The sequence below is a fragment of the Mustela putorius genome, unplaced genomic scaffold, assembly GCF_011764305.1.
Source record: "Mustela putorius furo isolate JIRA1106 unplaced genomic scaffold, ASM1176430v1.1 tig00003845_pilon_pilon_pilon, whole genome shotgun sequence".
Classification (NCBI taxonomy): domain Eukaryota; kingdom Metazoa; phylum Chordata; class Mammalia; order Carnivora; family Mustelidae; genus Mustela; species Mustela putorius.
The window spans coordinates 57,333,405-57,354,711 of record NW_025421998.1 but is presented as its reverse complement, the minus strand read 5'-3'; the positions used below and the strand labels follow the sequence as shown (position 1 = coordinate 57,354,711).

The 21,307-nt window shown below is 45.8% G+C and overlaps 1 protein-coding gene across 2 annotated transcripts in view; it reads right to left on the bottom strand.

Annotated features, from left to right (window-relative positions):
* Window positions 1–20,973, bottom strand: part of SNX10 (sorting nexin 10) — a 70,541-nt gene extending 49,568 nt beyond the window's left edge. The window contains exons 1-2 of one of the 2 annotated variants that reach the window (XM_004762527.3): window positions 20,738–20,973; window positions 1,520–1,583 (exon numbers count right to left, since the gene is read on the bottom strand). The gene's annotated coding sequence lies outside the window, so the exon portion shown is untranslated. The remainder of the gene's footprint in view (window positions 1–1,519; window positions 1,584–20,737) is intronic. The other variant, XM_004762528.3, reaches the window with a different exon arrangement.
* Between the last annotated feature and the right edge of the window lie 334 nt (window positions 20,974–21,307).

Below are 21,307 nucleotides of genomic sequence, written 5' to 3'. Positions count from 1 at the left end.
TCATACCCCTACTCTTCCCAAGGGAAAATGACCTTGCCTGAAGATTTTTTTTTGCTAATAACTTCCCTGCCCCATCCTTCTTCCTATAAAAACCTTCCACTTTGTACAGCTCCCAAGAGCATCTCTCTACTTGCTAGTTGGGATGCTGATCGGTTGAATTTTTGTTCTTTAACAATATACATGCGGGTACATTTCATGCACTGAAAAGCATTCCAGAGCATGTGTGCCAAAGTGAATCCAACTGAGCAATTCTTTTTTCTACTTTATACACTCCTGGGTCATCAACAACTCTTATTTTTTAACATACATTACTTTTGTGATTTGAAAACACAGATAAAACAGATGTGTTAAATGCATAGAGAATATACAAATATATAAAATAATCTGGAGCCCCCAGGCATCTTTATTCCTTCTCTGCAGAGTCAGGAAAAACCAATACTAGGAAAGGAAACAAAGCCTGGGGAAGAGACCACTCCACTTCCTCTCCGCCCCCCATGCCCCCCAACCCCCAGCCCCAGCACTGTTTGATATTTCTCCCTCCCTTAGCGGACACATCAGGCTGTATTTGTATCCAGCTCTGACCCATCAAAAACAATGCTTAAATTTTTGAGACAGGATTCGCATTAGCATAAAAATAAAACAGGAACCATGAGCACAAGCAACCAGGTTTGGAAGCCAGTTCGGCTGGGCCCAGACAGGCTCCATGGAAGTCAGCGCTGGTATCAGGCGCTGACAGCCAGCAGCTGCAGCGGCCAAAGGTCTCCGGGATAGCCTTTCCAACTCCACCCATACTGCCTACACCCATTTCTGGGTACATTATCTCTAATTCATCCTTCCCTTGCTTCCAAGTGGACAGGAAGCAGTTCTCAAAGAGCTTTAAGGCAACAAACAATAGTTGACCAGAAGATACTAAAGCTATTAACATAGGAATTGTGATACAGATAGGAAAGAATGCGGAAGAAGGAAAAATGTTATTTTAAGTAGAAATTCCTAATACTCATAAGCATCTTTAATTTTTGGTTGATATACATCAGTGCTTTAAACTGCATTAGGTTAGGTATAAAGCCCCGTTCTGTAAAACCAAGGTTTATAACAATCAGGAAACTAATCCAGAAGAACATCACGACAATATCCACTTCCACTGACTCAGTGAATAAATCTAAATTCAACAAGCTTCCCCATGCTCTTCAGAGGCCACGGATATTTGTCATAAGCCTTTCTCATGACTGTATAAGTCTAATTAATCTTCTGACATATATTACCCTCCTGACACAGGGGTTTGAAAATCTTCAATAACTAGCCCAAAAGGCAGGATGAAAGTGTTTGGAGCTCAGATTTGGAGCCATTGACATCTGGGTTCAAATTCCAACTATGACACTCATGGCTATGTGCACTTGGACAAGTGACCTAACTTCTCTGGTCCTCCATTTTCTCACAGGGAGGAATAAAGGATTCTTAATAGTGCCTATTTCATAGGGTGAGGATTAAATCAGGAACGTAATGCACTCAAAGCACTTACCAAGTGTGCAATAAAACTTAAGTGTGACCACTGGCTGAATCCGTTGTTCCTTTTTCTTCAAAATCTAAGAACAATGAAAGATACAAAAAATTGTTAATCTTTCAGTAAAAAGCTGGATTGTATGCCTATACATGGGCATGTATACGTCCCAGAGCACAGAAAGAAAAGCAAAACGTGCCCTTCTCCAAGGATGCACAGGGACCACCAGCTCTTTAGCTGTAAGAAATATCCATGCAAAACTGAAAATGCAGCAGCAAAAATCACTGGGCAAATAGAATACAGTATTGGTACAGAAAGTACTCATTAGCCTAGCTACTCATGACTGACTGCCATGAGAAACAGAAATGTAGGAGATGTTATCTAAAAATACTGTCTTAGAATCCTAGTACACGACAACTGCTTCCAAGGCAGCCTCATCCTGAACGTGACTACACACAAGCACGGCGTTGTTTGAGCCTTTCCCATGTCTTAGATGCCAAGGACACTTGGCCTCATTGAAGACCATCGATTAATCTCCCTTTAGGCTTTTATTTTCCAAGTTAGGTATCCTCATGTATGTAGTAGCTCTTGCTAACCAGATAAAAGAAAAAAAAAAGGTTTAAACAACTATCTTTTCAAAGTTTCCAAATGAACAGAAAACACCAGCAGTAATCAGAATAGCTCCTGTTTCTGAGTGTCAGCTATGCGCAGGCATTGTGCGGAGTATGGTATGCACACCGCCTCACTGAATTCCCACAACCACCCATTTTATAGAGGAAGACACTGAAGGCTTAGAGAGGTGAAGTCGCTTGCTCAAGGTCATCACAAGGTCACCAAATGGTACAAGGACAATGCTGGAATTCAGGCCTGTTTAGTTAATCTCTCCTCACTCGTCCAATCTTGATCCCCATCTCACTAACCCAGAGGAGCTTCCCTAACTCCCTCCAGCAAAGACAGATCCCCTAGTCACACTTCCCTTGCACTATCACCTTCCTTTACAGTTCTGATCCCATTGATATTTTTACACTTACTTGTGTCAATAGTGAATCCATGTCTGTCTCCCCACCAAACTAGAAGCTCAGGCACAGCACAGCTCCTCACCGTGCTCGTTTACTTTGGATCTGACCTCTTACCACAGTACCAGGCATACAATGGGTTCTCCATACACATCTGCACCAATTGCATGAATAATGGAGAAAAACAGGACTCAGAAATCAGCCAGCCACTTGGGCACTGCACCAAGGACTGGCAGCCCAGTGGACATCCATGTGTAGGCACCACAATGCTACCTACCCATTCTCAGGGGCAAGATAACAATCTTGGGAGAGCTGGAAAAAGACCGCAAACACAAAAGCTCCCAGTGGTGAGACATAGTACCATCTTCCCATTTGAAAGAGGGTAGTACAAGAGCTGGACTCGACATCATGAATAATAAATCATGTTTCTGATTCATTCTGGTTCATTCTTTCCACTACATATGGCTTATTTCTGTTTCAGTTCCTTTTTTAAAAATTAAACAATTTTTTCTAAATATTTTATTTATAAGTATTCTCTACACCCAGTGTGTGGCTTGAACTCACAACCCCGAGATCAAGAGTCTCATGCTCCACGTCTGAGCCAGAGAGGAGCTCCCCCCACCCGCCCCGCCTTGCTGTTTTGATTCTTTTTTCTGCTATTTTAATCTGCTTTCTAAGTCCCTTCCCTGAATATCTGTTTTCTCAAAACACTTGAAGCAGAATCACATGGTGTTCACAGGCTATTTTCTTAACACTCAGCTACGAAACTGAAAGCAACTGGAAATAAAGGAAACTATATTCACAACAAAAAATAGTTATTAAATCTCAGCACTTCTTCACAAGTCACTGTCACAAGGAAAATCCCAAGGACTGTATTTGTCTTTTTTTAAGTAGGCGCAATGCCCAACATGGAGCCCAAACTCAACCCCAAGGTCAAGAGTCACATGCTCCACCAACTGGGCAAGCCAAGCACCCCGGAAATTTTTTTAAGATTTTAAGTAATATCTACCCCCAATGTAGGGTTTGAACTCACAACCCCAACATCAGGAGACATGCTTGATCAACTGAGCAAGCCAGGTGACCGTAGGCAAAATCTTTTAAGCAAGCCCTAGCACCATCCCATGTTATAGCCACTCATAATAACAAAATGTGAAACAGTAGAAGGACTGAGTCCTTCACAAGAATGGACTATATTTGGGGTGCCTGGTTGGCTCAATCAGTAGAGCTTCATCCAACTCTTGATCCCAAGGTTATAAGTTCACGTTAGGTATGGAGCCTTCTTTAAAAAGCGGGGGGGGGTCGCTTGGGTGGCTCAGTGGGTTAAAGCCTCTATCTTCAGCTCAGGTCATGATCCGAGGGTCCTGGGATCGAGCCCCGCATTGGGTTCTCTGCTCAGCAGGAAGTCTGCTTCCTCCTCTCTCTCTGCCTGATTCTCTGCCTACTTGTGATCTCAACCTGTCAAATAAATAAATAAAACCTTTAAAAAAAAAAAATTGCAGCCTTATTTAAAAAAAAAAAAAAAAGATAGTATTTGAGAAAGGACTGTATTTTTTAAAACATATCCACAGTAAGCATTTTAGTCCAACAAGACAAAAAAGGAGTAACTTTTAAAAAAAGAAAAATACATTTGCTATCTGTCAAAAAATTAGGTTTTTAAAGGACTTGGGGTCTGATTATCAGTCTGATGACAGCTCCAACTTTGCAGTGTTTTTCTTTTTTATACTGCAGGTGAAACACTGAGCTCTGAGAGGAGAGGGGAGGTGGAGACACTCCAGGCAGGCGGTTTTGTTACACAAATGTTCAGGAAAGATGGGGGGGAGGGGGGGACATTAGCCATACGGCCTTGGCAAAGCCCCAAATTCATGAAAGCACTACACAATCTAACCCTTTTTTAACATGCAATCTTTATAGGTATAGAATTCCTTCTGAATATTCTTTTCAGAGCATCACGGATATAGCAGGCCTCCCCGGCCTGGCAGAACAATCCTGGAGAACCCAGCCACGCAACCTCTTAGCCAAGAAAAGTACCGCAGGTAAGTGAAACAACAGCCTCGCGGAGGAAAGACATCAGTTTACAGGTTCTAATGCAATCACTTATCTTCTAGAAGAACCAGTCTAGAGAGCTACTGTCTAATACGGTACTCATCAGTAACAATCCCACACTGCATACTTAAAAACTTGTTAAGGGGCGCCCAGGTGGCTCAGTCAGTTAAGTGTCCAACTCTTGATCTCAGCTCAGGTCTTGAGCTCAGGGTTATGAGTTCAAGTCCCGTGTTGGGCTCCATGCTGGCTGTGGAGCCTACTTTAAAAAAAGGGGGTAGGGATTGTTAAGAGGGCAGATCTCATATTAAGTATTCTTACTACAACAACAAAAAAAATTTTTTTAAATGATCAGATATCTGCTAAGTGGTTTTCTAGTTAGTCACACAGGAAGGACTGAGAAAGAGAACTGCAGGATTCCCAAATTGTTGCACACAAAGATGTCCCTTCATGCCTCTTCTGTGAACACACACACACACACACACACGTGCACACACATGCACACTCACACACAACTAGCATCTTCCCCCTTTTGCCAGTTAACTTCTACATCTTGATTCCTATGCGGGCTTCATGGGTCTTCTTCACATAAACACTTGGCCCTTCCCCAAGAGGCAGCACCATGTAAAAAAAGAAAAAAAAAAAGGTTCTGTTTCCCAAGTCGGCTACCACCTGCGGAAGGAGTTGCTCCAAGCTCTTAAGGCCCTGCACGAGCCTATGTGTAGCCTCTACTTTGAATGAAGTAGCCCAGAGCCAGCTCTACTTACGACCATTATCATCTTGAGTCTCCTCAGATCACTCTAAGCGGCTCAAACTGCTTTATCATGACGGTCCTAAATCTCTAGCTATTCCTCCTGGTAAATATAATAAAGTCAACAGGGGCCAAAGCTTTCATCCTTTGCTGCAAAAGCCCAGTTTCTCCCTCCTCTCCTGCACACAGGACTGGGAAGGAGGGAGCCCACCTGCGCGCTCACCGTTCCTCCTGGCCTGGTTCTGAGAAGGCAGTGACGGGAAACGCCAGGCGCCTGTCCAACCACCACCCAGACACGAGCTGAAAGCCCTGGCAGAGGAAAAGAGAACCTCCACTGTGGGATGGAGGGAAAGGAGGAGCAAAGCGCTCACAGATGTGTCCCCACCCTCACCCAGAAACCCAGGAGACCTGGAGCCCAGACTGCCACTTTACCAGAAAGCCTCTGTCCGGCTAACCTGAACGCCACCGTGTACAATGACGACTTGGTCTTGTCACGGACATCGCCCTGTACCCATAAGCTGTCAGCACATATACTACTGTCTCTTGTTTGTGACTTGTCTCCACAAGAGCAGGGCGGGTATCGTGCCTGCTTTTTCACTAGTTTATACCAACCACTGCATAGGGACTCAAGAACTATGCAGCGGATGAGTGAATGAATAAATGAATGAGTGATATCCTAGTCCCACAATCCTCTGAGGTGCGGAAAGTGCTATGGTCTCTGTTTCTCAGAGAAGAAGAGAGACCTAATGAAGGTGATGACTTGTCCAAGGACAAGCAGGCCTGGGCATTTCCACACATGATCATAAAAAATCCACTCGTTAGCACCTACCTGTCCCTTTGCAAAAGTCCACTTATCAGAGAAGGTAGCAGAGAAGAGGCCTTGAAAGACGGACACTCTAGCATCGAAATTTTTAGGGAGTGAACAAAACAAAAGTGAGCGGAGAGGCAGAAGGAGGAGAGGAGTCAAGAGCACAGAGTTCTCAGGGGTGGGGAAGGAAAGACATGCTGGGGACCCCGTATTTCAGGGACAGCTCCCTGGGAGGCCCTGGGTATCTCAGAGTCAGCAAAAGGAACTGGAGCTGAGGAGAAGGATTTCCAAAAAAGCAGGAACCAGGCAGCTGGCCTGGAAAATTCAGATTCCCATTTCTACTTACAACGCTCCTCCTAGGGATCATTCTCTCCAAGAACTCCGAAAGGTTCTGGTGGCTCATCTGCTCAAGAACCAGCTCTACATGTTGAGAGGACACAGACCCCAAAAGGCCAAAAGGAACTGGACTTCCGAAAGACAGCAGGGGTAGGCCCAGGCTCACCCCTGGGCTCAGCCATTAGCCTGTAGGGACCTGTTGAGGCCACAGGGGTCAGGTTTCTGCTTCTCAACCTACGGGGACACAGAAGAGGCTGAAAGCTGGCTTTGAAGAAGTAGGTGACTGTGAGGATCCATACAGGAAAGCCAACGATCCATACCAGTGTTCTCTAGAGACCCTGAACCCTGATGAGATCCTAGGTGGGGGACCCCACACCCAAATCCTGCAGGGCGGTAGAGGGAGCGCTGAGGGGGATGAAGATGCTCATCTTGGTTAGAGGTCATGCCGCTCATTGTGAGGGGACAGAAAAGACAGGCAAGTGGGAAGATGACTCTGAAGTTAGGGCTCAGAAACCAAACCCACCTCCCCACTTAAAGAAATGTGATCAGCACCCTTGCTCTACTCAAGTCATCCTTCCTGCTGAATCCTCTGGGGCACTAGGTGGAGGCTCTTCAGTCCAGGTCCCCAGGTCACCATCATCTGGCTCTGTACTCCTAAACAGCCTTATTTTCTGCTCCTTCTCCCCATATCATTGCTCCCACCATTCAACTGAGCTTGCTGTCCTCAGATGCTCCACCATTACTAACTGCCTCTGCCTTACCCATCCATTAGGGCAAAATATCAATAGTCCACACTTCCACGCCCTTGGGATGGCCAGGAACTACCCCAAGCACTTGATACACATTAACTTACTGACTCTGCACAACAGCCCTATGAAGAGCTATTATTAGCATCCCCACTTTACAGATTAGAACTGAGGCACAGAAAGATTGTCTTTCTCCAGGCCCCACACTAGGAAGAGGGAGAGACAAGATTCAAGCCCACAGTCAGTACCAGAGTCCTTCTTCCCAACCAGCAAGCTGCACTGCCTCTCACGGCACAAACCCAGCCAGCGTCTCCTCCCCAAGCCTTTCCCGACTCCTTTGTGGACAGCTCCTTGCAATCTTCCTGCCACTTTCCACATTGGCTTGGCATGACTATTGATTAGATTCTTGTCATCACTTCCCTTCTAAATTAGAAAGCACACGAGAGCAAGGCTTCAGGGTTCTTTCTCCATTATCTCCCTGATCATTTCCTAGAGCTGTTGTAACAAATTGTCATCAGTTTTGTGGCTTAAAAACAACACAGATCTATTACCGTTTGGCTCTGTAGGTCAGAAATCCAACACCAATCTCTCTTGGCTAAAATCAAGGCAAATGCAAGGCTGGGGGCTCCAAAGAAGAGACTGCTCCCTTGCCTTTTCCAACTTCTAGAGGCTGCTGGCATTCCTGGCTCCCAGCCCCTTTCTTCATCTTCCAAGCCAGCCACATATCATATCTCTGATCCTTCTTTTGTGGGCACATCTCCCTCTGACCACAGCCAGGAATGGTTCTCTGCTTTTAAGGTCCCATGAGATTAGACTGGGCCCCCCTAGAAAACCTAGGATAATCACATCTCAAGACCCTTAACTTAATCACATCCATCCCTTGAATGCAAGGAAATATTCACGTATTCTGGGGATTTGAACATGGACATCTTTGAGGCCATTACTCTAACACAATCTTTCTAAGTATGTCTTGAACATAGTGTTCCCCTGACCAATATGGAACTGAATCCCCACCAGACTTCAGGTACACCAGCTCTGAATGCTTGATTATATGGTCCTTCCACTGGTCTCTGATTGTAGTGTGCCTCAAATGGCCAAGAGCTCTTTGAAAAAATGTCTCCCCTTTTTATAGCCCCAAACTATGATAGCAGTGGACACCTTAAGTCATTTAATAATCTGGGTATCAAACACAGCATTAATGAATCTATAGGTAGGCTCGATCCCTATCTCAAATACTGTTTTATTGTCCATTTTTGGTTTCATATTTAATATTAATTCTTAAAATATAACGCTTCACAACAAAAAAATACAAAAAGGTATAGAATTATAAAAACTCTCCCTCTTTCTCCTACCTCTTAGTCATTTCTTAGAATCCTTCCAGAATCTTAGAATCCTTCTAAGATCTAAGGATCTTAGAATCCTTCCTTCTGTGCATATGCAAGCACATACATATATTTATTTCTGCCCTTCCTTTCCTATAAATGGAAGACTCACATATGTCCTTTCTACACCTCACTCTTTACTTAACCATGTAGACTGCTCCCCAGCTGTCCACAGAGCATCCCTGTTCTCTTTTTGTGGCTGTGTACTACTCCCTTGTGTAAATGTACTATAATTTATGTTCACCAGCTCACACTGATAGACACTCTTACTGTTATAAACACAGTGAATACCGTAAATTTCTCAGAAGGGCAAATTTCTTAAAGTGAATTTCTGAATCAAGCCAGACCATGTGAATTATTAACTCTGACAAGGTGGCCCTTGTAGGAAACTAAGACACCATCGCCAAGTGTGTATGTATGAGTTCTGTTTTCCCGTAGACTCCCTAACATGGATGGTTTTCAAAATGTTTTTATCTTTGTCAAGCCCAGATAGGTGAAATGTGGTAATATTTCAGTGCAATTTAATCAGATTTTTAAAAACTACATGTGATGTCAGCATTTTTAATGCATTAGGAGCCACTAAATTATTTCCTATGGATTGTTTGTTCATATCCTTTGACCATTTTCCTATAGTAAGTGTGTTCTTTTCCTTACTGACTTGTAGGAATTTTGTATATTAGGAAAATTAATCCTTAATATATAACGAAATGCAAATATATTTTTCTGATTTGTAAACTGTCTTTTACTTTACTCACAGGGGTTCTGTTATGCCAACTGTTTTTAGGTCATGAATTTTATCGATTGTTTCCTTACGGCTTCTAAGTTTTGACCCATACTTAGAAAGCCCATTCCTACTGCAAAGTTATAAAAATATTCTCCTCTGGATTATTCCAGAAGCCAAACATCCATAAGCAGAGGCAAGTTATCTCCTACAGTCATGAATTACATCATAGCCGTAAGTGCTATTTGCCAAAATGCACACACATGGAATTTGAGTTTTTAGAGTAACTTTTATTTTCTAACATTCTGCAGTTTAGAAAGCACCGTCCTGTGACAGTTGGTGAGGAAGCCAACTTATCTGTCTCATTTTACAGAGGAGGATACCAATACCCAGAGAGGATAAATGACCACCGCAAGCCATGCCATGTGGTCTAGACTCAAACCAAGGGCTCCCAAATGCCAGAAACTGTGCTTGCCTCTTCCCTATACCGCCTCTCTTAACAAAAGGACCATATCCACATGCATTAAAATCTTAAAGGACGTCTCCAAAGTCATTTCTAAATAATTTCAAAAGAAAGCGAATAATAACTTTTCCATTCAAAAAACAGTATTTATTTAAGTGGGTCACACAGTGATCCAATTAAACAGTGACTCATCTTCAAATGCCCATGCCAATGTTCTCACCAAAGGACAGAATTCCATGTTCTAGAGTGTGCCTATATAGCATCACAAATTTAATTGAAAAAGAAGAGATGTGAAAGTTCCCAAGAGGGGTGCCTGGGTGGCTCAGTCGGTTAAGCGTCTGCCTTCAGCTCAGGTCATGATTCTGGAGTCCTGGGATCGAGCCCTGCATAGGGCTCCCTGCAGCAGGGAGACAGTCTGCTTCTCCCTCTCCCTCTGCTCCTCCCCCTGCTCATGCTCTCACACTCTCTCTCTTTCTCTCTCCCAAATAAACAAACAAAATCTTTTAAAAAGAAATAATAAATAAATAAATGCCATCTCCTCGGAGGAGTCTCCCCTGACAACGCACGAGAGCAACCCATCCCCCAGTAATTCTCTACTTTTTAATTTTCTCCTAAGAATTTATCACAGTCTGTATTATTCTTTCTATTAATCTATTTTGTTGTTTATTATCTGTCCTCTCAAAGGTCCCATGAGGGCAGAGACCTTGTCCAAACCATTCATGCTTTATAACCCAAACACTTAGCAGAGTGCCTGGCGTATAGTCAGTGCCCAATAAATATCGAGTCAATTAAATTTGACTGAAATAGTCCCAACTAATTTTCTTCATATCTGCAACACCATCAAGTTTCGAAGCAGCCCAACCATGTGGGTGGGGAGGTGGGGCATGAGAACAAGGCCCCTGCCTCCCCTGCCAGTCCTCCTCCTCACACAGGGGGGTCATCATTCACCTTGGGGTTAAAGAAAGCTTTTAGCCAGCAAGAGCCCAACAAGGAATGTCTTCAAGACCATGCATTTTCCTCTATTGTTTTCTATCTTTCCTCCCGACCTAACTCCACTGGACAGTAAAGGATGAGAATGAGGAGTAATGTTATTTAATAATCAGAATAATCAGGAATATATAATAATCACTAATAATCAGAAATAGCAATCCAAGTAAAAACAGCAGATTGCTAACTATGTGCCAGACAGTGTGAAGGGCCTGTAACATGAATTATCTCATCTAACCCTCAAGATAGCCAAATATCATTACTTCAGTTTTACAAGTAAGGAGACGGTGCCCAAGGTCATGTGGCTCTTAAGTGAAGGAGCCAGGATCCAAACACAACCAGCCCTGCGTCCCTCACCACACAGGACCCCCTACACCCATCATGGCATCCGTACTGCATCCTTAGAAATAAATGTTTAAAAGACAGCAACCAATAAATTGAGTTATTAATGTCTTGAATTCTTTAGGGGGGTGAAGTGGGGGCAGAGTTCTGTCTGTATATGAACCTGAGAGAGCCAGCAGCCAAAGATCTAGACATGCCTTTCCCATCCTCAGAAAGGATTAATACTGAGAGAAGCATAGGACATTCCCATGAGAGACCTCTTTAGGGTCTGTTAGGGGCTATAAAGGACCCTCTAAGAATCATAGAAGACAATGACAACTCTGTTCAACTCTGTTCAATAAGTAATCACTGAGCACCTATGTGTGATATTCTAGGTCTGGTCTTGGTCTTTTTTTTTTTTTTTTAATGGTCACGCTACACTTTCTGAGTTCTATGACCTAAAGATCCCCAGACACAGCTATGGAACAGTTCACTTGTAATGCAAAACTCATTGCATGGGGTGCAAAAAAAAAAAAAAAAAAAAAGATCGCACTGGTAACAAGGCTTCCAGGAAGAATAGAGAGGCTCCCTGGAGAAGGTGGGGCTTGATGAGGCCTCAATGCTTGCATTAGAACAAGCACAGAAAACAGGAAAACAGGGCCAGAATCCAAGCCCCCAGGAATGGAGGAGCTGTGTTGGTAGAAGATTGCAAGGAAGTAAGTCTAGAAGGGTTCCCATGAGCATCTAGGATGGGAAAGTCCCGGCAGGATAAGAGGAATTTGAACTTCGATCCTGCTGGAAGGCAGAGTGAGTTGCCGTGCCATGATGGCAATGACTCATCTGGGGATGGGGTGGAGGAGGGATTGACAGGGAGAGAATTTATAGGCTGGGAGCTTCAACAGGCAGTTGCTGGGATGCTCCAGCCAGCAGGAGAAATCATGGACCCAAGGTGGGTGGGGGTGGGGGGTGTGGAAAAGCACTTTAAAGTAACAAGAAGCAGAACACAGAGGGTGTTGGGGGCAGTGAAACTATTCTGCAGGACACTAGAATGGTGGACACACGTCAGACCTTTGTCAAAACTCATAGAGTGGAGGCACCTGGGTGGCTCAGTGGGTTAAAGCCTCTGCCTTTGGCTCAGGTCATGATCTCAGGGTCCTGGGATAGAGCCCTGCGTCAGGCTCTCTGCTCAGTGGGGAGCCTGCTTCCTCTTTTCTCTCTGCCTGCCTCTCTGCCTACTTGTGATCTCTCTCTGTCAAATAAATAAATAAAATATTTATGGGTGCCTGGGTGGCTCAGTGGTTTGAGCTGCTGCCTTCGGCTCGGGTCATGATCTCGGGGTCCTGGGATCGAGTCCCACATCAGGCTCTCTGCTCAGCGGGGAGCCTGCTCCCTCCTCTCTCTCTCTGCCTACTTGTGACCTCTCTCTCTGTCAAATAAATAAATAAAATCTTTAAAAAAATTTTTTTAAAAATTAAAAAAACAAAAAAACAAAAAACCTCATAGAGTGAACAGTACCATATGTGAACCTCGATGTAAAGTGTGGACCTTGGGTGATAATGAGGGAGAGAAGGCTGCAGTATACAGGCTCTCTCTGTGCTCTACCCACGTCTGCTGTGAACCAAAAACTGCTCTAAGAAATAATAATCATTTTTGTAAATGTAAGTCTATTCAAAAATATGTACATAATGAGAAAAACCTGGACCAGAGCAAAACGGGGAGAAGGGAGTCAAGGATGACTCAGCAGGCAGGTGACTGGAAAAAGACCAGTTACCCGCAGAGAGAAGTCAGAAAGAGGGCGCCTGTTTTCAGAGCTGCGTACAAAAGAGGAGGCCAGGTGTGGACGCGCTGAGACGATGGAGGACATCCACACAAAACCACCTTCAGGCATCTGACCAACAGCCGGGACTGAGAAAAAAGAACAGGGTACAGGCAGGCAAATCGGAGACAAACGTGAGCTTTATATGTTCCTCTTTCAAATGGAAAGGCAAAGTCCCTTTCAGAAAGGAAAAGTGTTGCAACCTGCTGGAAATAACAAGCGTCCCACCGAGCCGGCTGTCTCTGTCACAGAGAAGGGCCCCTCAGGTTTGGTTACTTGTTAGAAGTTTGGTCACTTGTGAGAAGAGCAACATCAGGAACTGTGATCTACTGGTCAAGTTCAAATCCGGCCCAGGTGACATCAGTCCTGATAGGAAGGACTGGCCAGTAAGGTGAGGGTCAAGCGAGAGGGGAGCTTTCACCTCCGTCTCTCACTAAGAGAGCAGGAAGGCCCGGTGAACGGGAAAGCTGAGAAGCCAGCACCCAGCAGCCCGGCTACGTGTTCCCACTCTGCCCTTGGCCAACAGCAAGCATTTAACCTTTCTGTGCCTCGGTTTCCTCAACTGTAAAAAGGGGGGCACCTGCCTACTTTGTGGATCTGCAGCAAAGATCAAACGAGCAAACGTGGAGGCATGTGCCTCAGGCTCGCTGTGTCTGCCTCCGTCCCTGTTCAGTCCTGGCCCTCTTGGACTCTTCCGAGACCTCGGAGAAAAAGTGCTGAGGTCTCTTCCTCGGGATCACAGAGCACCCACTCCTTTAAAAAAAAAAAAAAAAATTGTTCCCTTGAAGTATCTGTTTTGTCAGATGGAATAATAATATTTACAGAAGCAGAAAATTTTAGATATCTCTGCTCTGAAATTCAGCCCCACGTGGGGGCAACACATACCCTGGCCATTGCCTGCCGCAAATCATGCCCCCGGGGATCTCCAATGCCCGACCTTGATCCAAGAAAGTGAAGATAAGCCAGACAGAAAGTCCTTTTTAAAGTGGGTGAAATACCACTAATAAGTGAAAATATCTCTTATGATTTAAAAATAATAAACATAAATGAGTCTTGAATGAATGGATGGATTAAAAAATAAATAAATACAAAAGGTGGGTAAAATAGCAAAGTTATTATTCCTTAAATTATTAGCCCAAGGGCTGACTGTAATTAATCCAAGGGCGTTTAATATGGGTTTGTTTACAGGCTGGTTTAGCAAAGTTCTCAAAACAGAGGTCACAGTTGTCAAAGTTTCTCAACTGTCAGGGAAATGAGCTGACCAGAAAAAACCAGCATCCGGTCTGCACCTCCTTGTAAATCATTGCATTACTTTCCTGGCACTGGAACTTTCATGTGTGTTTGAGCAGAAGGAGGTCAGATTCTCAGGGTCTGATCTCCACAGGTGGCTGATAAAAAGGCTCTGTCTCCTGCTCTGAGATACCAGGACCCAGAGGACCCAGAGCCCTGATAATACCACATCCCACATCTCCCCACCCCCAGCCAGCAGGACCCTGGGGTTGCTGCTAGGACACCTGCCTCCCCCCCCCCTTTCTTCCCTTCTCCCCAGCTCTTCCAAATGCCACCTGACAATAAGGACAGCTGCTATGTCAGTAAGAAAAGGGAAGAAAACTATCACGTAATTGAAAACTCTTCTTTGCGTGTATCTCTAAGTCCTAAGGAGCACATGTCCCCAATACACAAAGCGCCCTGTTGTGCCCTGTGCTTTGAACTGTTGGGTCTGTAAGTTTGAGGAAGGAACTGTGGAGAAGCCACAGTCATAGAGGGGAAAGCCTGGAGGTCAGTCAAAAGTGAGGAGGGCGGGAGGGGCCGGGCTCAGACACAGAGGGAGGGCAGGTGAGGAGCTCCAGGGGCTGCCTTCTCCCTAACCTAGTGAAGTCTCCTGAATGAGCAAGGCACATGGGGGTGCGGATCATCACCGGCATGTCAGGGCCCACACCAGTGTAAATCAGAGAGCACCGGGGAGCCCTCTCCCACTCGCACCCTAGGGAATTAGCAGAACATCTGGGAGGACTTCGGAATTCCCCAGGCCATGGGCTTGTGGGTTCTCACCAAGGTTTATTAGTTCTCTAAGAAACAGGAGGCCCCAGAAGCCACCTAGCTGAAAAGAGAACGTGCCTTCCTTCCCCAAAACTAACTGAACCGTCTGATTTTCCTACTTAACATGGAAACACCCCAGGAACGCATCCCAAAGCAGAGCATGAAGGGAACATCCACCCCTATTTCACTTGAGCTCCACAGGTCTCACGTGGCACCCAGGTTCTCTCCGTGAGAGGTGGCAAACTGGGACAGAACCAAACCAGCAGTCGTGGACAAGGAGAGACAGGATCAGAAGCTGATTAAGGGGGTGCTGGGGCAGAAAGCGGAGCATAGATAGATGGGAAAATCAGCCAAGACCTTGAGAGGGCTCAGGGAGGGGGGAGAAATGGCTGTAGGTGCCAGCCTGGACAAACAGGCGGATGGCAGTAATAATTTCTTCAGGTAGGCAAGGGAGGAAGACGGCTTGGTTGAGCGTGGGGAACAGAGGCAGGATCAAGAAGTTAAAGAAACTCCAGTTTCTGAGGCCACAATCTACACAGACACCTCCGTGGTCCTCTACCATATTTTGCATTCACAAGGCTTGTTCTTTTTCTTAAGGAGGGCCCCCAAACTGCCCAAGTGTTCGGCCCTACGAAACCGGGGAGGGGATGATCAGTAGTGTTGGGCAGGTTAATTAAAAGATCTGCGACACATCCAAGGACTCAGATTCAATGTGAACTGTGTAATCTGGACCTCGCAAGAAAGCCAGACCTGAGCATCCAGGTACTAGGGGTTTAAAGTCACAGAAATGAATAAAACCAGGTGGTCCAGTGTTTTCATTGCCTCTGGATCACGTGGGAATCAAGATACAGATTCCCAGGTCTCATTTCAGACCTACTGAATTAGACTCTTTGGAATTAAGGCCCAGAAATACGCTTTAACAAGTTTTCCCAGATAATTCTTATGCACAAAAACATTTGAAAACCACAGATCTCAGGAGAAAACGTGGAGAAGGAAGAACACCCAGGATGAGCCGAGGAGCTGCCACCTGGAGGGCTCAGTGGGGCCATGGAAGAACATGCAAGGCAACAGATCACTTATCTGGTCATTAATAAAGTTAAACATTTTTTTAAAGATTTTATTTATTTATTTGACAGACAGAGATCACAAGTAGGCAGAGAGGCAGGCAGAGAGAGGGGGAAGCATGCTACCCATTGAGCAGAGAGCCTGATGCGGGGCTTGATCCCAGGACCCTACCGAAGGCAGAGGCTTTAACACATTGAGCCACCCAGGTGCCCCAAACATTTTTATATACATATGTGAATTACCTATTAAAGGCTTTGCCCATATTTCTATTGGATTATTCTTTTTTTTTTACTGATTTCTAAGACTCCATGTCTGTTATATATTTTGCAACTATTTGCTTTATTGATTTGTCATCTGCCTTTCAACTTTGTTTCTGACATCTTTTTTTCTTACAGAAGTGCAATGTTTCATAAAGTTAAATCAATAATTTCCTTTATGGTTTTTGAGTTTCATTAAAGTTGTCAAACTCTGATAAATAAATAACTCCAAAGTTATTTTTTAAAACCATCTCATATATGTATATATTTTAATGCCTATAATTTGGTTTTGACATTTAATCTTTACTCTAAATGGAATGTGTTTTTATGAATGGTGTGAGGCAACCGTCTGAATAGACTTTATGGAAGTCGATTCCATCATACTTTCAATCCCTGTCTTCACAACAGAACTATTTCTGGACTCCCCACTCCTCATCCTACAGGATATATTTTGAAATCTGGCTAAACAGTACATTTCAAAATGTATTGCTTATTAGTACAAAGCTACTTTTTCAGGTAAACTTTACCAGTTTGTAAAAATTAAATGAAGTCACAGAGCTGACTTAAACTCATAAAGATCTCATGACCTTGGGGCACCAGGGTGGCTCAGTTGTTAAGCATCTGCCTTGAGCTTGGGTCATCCCAGAGTCCTGGGATTGAACCCCGTGTCCAGCTCCCTGCTCAGCAGGAAGCCTGCTTCTCCCTCTCCCACCCTCCCTGATTATGTTCCCTCTCTCGCTTTATCACTCTCTCTCTCTCTCTCTTTCGCTCACTGTCAAATAAATAAATAAAATCTTAAAAAAAAAAAATCTCATGACCTTTTAGTCTTGCTTAGTCATTGGAGCATCAGCCTTTGGCCAGGAAGTGGCCCTACTTCCTAGTGACTCACTCACTACACAGAAATCTCAGACTTCATGGAATTTTGAATTTACAAACCTCTCAGCAAAAATATTCTAACACCAGGGGCGCCTGGGTGGCTCAGTGGGTTAAGCCGCTACCTTCGGCTCAGGTCATGATCTCAGGGTCCTGGGATCGAGTCCCGCATCGGGCTCTCTGCTCAGCAGGGAGCCTGCTTCCTTCTCTCTCTCTCTGCCTGCCTCTCAGTGTACTTGTAATTTCTCTCTGTCAAATAAATAAATAAAATCTTTGAGGAAAAAAAAAAATATTCTAACACCACATTTCTGCCAAGAGGCCCACATGGCCTCTTTGTGACTCAACCAATGCAGGTTCTGACTCTTTCCCCATCTTCTCCCCCATCTTTGGGCTCCCAGCTCATACCTTTCAGAGTTGCTGATGCCCACTGTGAATTGTAGTAAAGCGGTTCGATTAATAACGTGACATACTAAAGGATGCTATATTTTAAGAGGCACTTCCTGGAAGCTTTGCTGGCCTCACTACACTGGGGCAGCCTCGAGGGAGAGCAGGGAGTCTTTGGCATCTCATAATTTATTCACCTGGCACCACTTATTCCAAAGGGAGATATGGGCGTGTGATGGAAAGATGAGACCAGGGGACCCGAGTTATAGCTCCCTTTCTACTTTGAATAAGCTGTGTAGTTAAGATTAAGTTATTCCGCCTCTCCACGGGCCCTCCGCTGCCTCATTTATAACATGAGATTATTGGAAGAGAATGGGCATTTCTAACCTTGCTCCCCACCACAGGTGACCCTTTAAGAATCAGACGTAAGTTGCAGATTCTCTCTCCCAGAATAATGCCCCTTTCCCATAAGTATAAAATCAGACATTTTCAGAGGGTTCACAGATCCCCTAAAGCCTATCTGTATTCCTAGGATCAAGATCACTGAGACCTACCGCAAGCTATTAAAAACAACAGAGAATACACAAATGTACACAACAGAATCACAAAAACTTAAGCAATGTGAATTATTTGCAGAACTAAGAGCATCTCCCCTGCAGATACTAGGAGGGGGGAGTCGTTATTCGGGGGAAAATAAATGAAAATGCCTATGAGACTTGCCCTTGATTGATGCCTGGCTTACCCCTTTACCTACATTCACAAGGGACTAGGTGAGACCTCCCCTTCCAGAGCCAGGCTGCCCAGTTCAAATTCTGGCTCCATCAGTTACTGGTTGTCTGCCCTGGGCTCTGTACCAGTTTCTTCATCTATAACAGAAACAGGAGGGTAAGGGGGTAGAAATTGTACCAATGTCAAGGACTGTTAATAATATACATACAGTATTTGAAACAGGGCCTGGCCTACAGTAAGCCCTAAATAATTATCAGCTATTACAGAAAGGTGGAACACATTTACTGAGTGGTTAAAATTGCGAGCTGTGAAGTTTAGGGAAGTCTTAAATACCTTGATGCTTTAGTTTCTCCAGATGTAAATAGGATCTGCTCTATCGGTTTGTGGGGGGGATTAATGCGACTGTCACATAAAAACTCTCTCACAATGCCTAGCACATAGTAAATGCTCAATAAACGTCAGCTGTTGCTATGAACAATTCTGGGAGGGAAGGTTATCACTACCTTTTTTAAAAATTTCCAAATAAAAGGTAAGTTGAACAGTGTGCCCTGCTGATTGTACCTCAGATACCGAATGACTGTGTTCAAGACTTCAATCTGAGGAGTCTGAAACCAGAATTTGTAACCACGACCCTGTACTATCTCTTATCTGAACAGGGCTAAGAGAGCATAAATGCTGATTCATACCTACTACGTTACCAAGAGAAAGAAAGCGGTGGGTGATAGCAGTCTAAAATTTGGGGTATTCTCCATGGAGGTGAACCCTGACTTAGGCAAAAAGCCCCTCTTTGCCACTCTTAGAAATGAAAGACTACAGTAGCTGGACCCCTGACTCAACCACTTCTAAGCCTTTCGCAAGCAGTTGTTAAACCACAGCAATGACACCGAAAGAGGAAAAAAGAAGCCATTTCCCATAATAGCTTTGCTAACAAACCGAACCCTTTAAAATGAAAGTAGAGATCCTAAGGCTGAAAAAAGCTATCAAGAGGGCTCTGAAGCCACCTAAAAAATTGCAGTCTAGAACACAAATGTCAGTCTTTAATTAACAGGTTTTTATTTAGAAAGGAATGACAGTTTATATCTATTTTTTGGATATCAAACTCTAGGAGGTCTTCCCCTAAGTAAAATAAGAGGAAGTTCCCACCACAAGCCAGAGTGGTGGGGAGAGAAGTGGAGTGCCAATCAAAAGACCCCTTGGAGAGGAGCAGGGACACCTGAGCAGGTCCCCACTCTTTGCACACCAATTTCCTCACCATTGAAACGGTAGGTACAGCTGGCACTGAGAATTTCCGAAACGGGCTGCCAGGAGAGACAGGATGATCAGTTAAACACAAGTCGGTGCTAATCACGTTGCTTCCCATCTTCATATACTGACCTCTAAATATATTTTATTTGTGTACCTTTATCCCAAACATCCCCAGTAGCCGATCTTAAATCTACCACTGCTTAGTGAGGGATAGCCACCCCTGGAAGCGAATGCCGAAGCGGCAGGAGCCCTCACCTCACCTACCTGGTACCTCCTTTTTGGGACTGAGGTCGGTCCTCACTGGTCTCTGCGGCGTCCACCTTACCCGGTGGCCGCGCTCAGTCCCAGGGAGGACCGCTAGTCCGGCATTCCAAGCCCGTCCCCGCCCCCCCCCGCCCCCGACCCCTCTTCTTGCCCCGAGGGTGGGAGTCAGAAGACCACCGGACTCTAGGCCTGTTTCTGCTTCCATCTGGCTGAAGGGCTCCCCTCCCCGGGCCTTAGTTTCCCTGTTCTTAAAACGAAAGGTTTGAAGGCGATCACGTGAAAGCCTCGTTTCTGCTCTAAATTTCTAATTCCATCATTCTTACAAGTAAACGGGTCTTGCAGAAATAGACGCCCTTCCTCTCCAGCAGGACAGGTTGCCCTACGTTCCCGTGACCATCCCCCTCAAAAACCCGTGCGACCTCACACAAGTATGATGCATCAGAACTGGAAAACAGGCTGTTGCTTTCCCGAGGCACCAAACCTGCTTATCATCATCAGTCAATGTGGATTTTTCTCTCGGGCCTCTTCCCTCAATCCCGCAATCCTACGAAAACCCCTGCCTACCCTTCCCAATTTCTAAACTCAAAGCTACCCATTTCGTGGGTTCAATAATAATAACAATAATAAAATACCCACCCAAACCCGGCCTGGTGTAGGGTGCCACAGCACTTTTTCTGGCATCCAGGATTCCCCCTCCGCCCCACCCTCTCCCGGGGGGTCTCTTGAGCCCCGAACCCCTGGACCAGTACGCAATACCCCGCAAGTCCTCCCCTGGCAAACGGGCCGACCATTTCTCCCTCCCCTGCACATCCCGGCTGCGAAGGTAGCAGCTCCCCGCTCCAATCCCGGGCACCCAAGCTCCTCCCAGCCCGCAGGCAGCGGCACCTGGGGGCAGCGGGCCCTCTGGGGAGAAAGGGGCGGCAGGCTCGCCCTCGGCCGCGGTCCCCACCCGGGCGGCGCGGGGAGGCCTCCCCTGTAGGGCTCCTGTCACTTACGGACGGCTCCTCCCGGCAGGGCCAAGCCGGCGGGCTGGCAGGCGGCGGAGTTTGCTGACTCAAAGGCACGGCGGCGGCGGCGGCGAGCGCCCAGGAGCGTACCCGAGCGCAGCCCCGCGCGCCCCGCGCACGTAGCGGCCCCGCGCCCGCGCTCAGCGCCCGCAGATCTCGTGGGGCTGCCCGGCCTCCCGCTTCCGCCGCCCGGGCAGTCACCGCACCGCCCAGTCCCAGGTGCGGCCCCCGCCGCCGGCGAGCCCCGCCCTCCCGCCCGAGGAAGATGAGGCGTACCCTCGGCCCGCCGAGCTGCAGCGAGCGGTGCAGCCGCCGGGGGGCGCCCCGGAGCCCTGATTCCGCTTTGAGCGTCCGCCTAATCCGGGAGGGAATACCGGCGCTTGCCGGGACGCTAGAACTGAAGGTATGCAAGGGGCATCCTCTGGAATCACCACTTAAAAGCCACCTGGAGTTTGTTAACCCCGCCCCCTTAGTGCGGGGGGAGGATTCCTGAATGGGGGAGAGATGGATAGAAAGTGCGATCAGAAAGAAAGATTGAATGTTAACGGTAGAGGATCG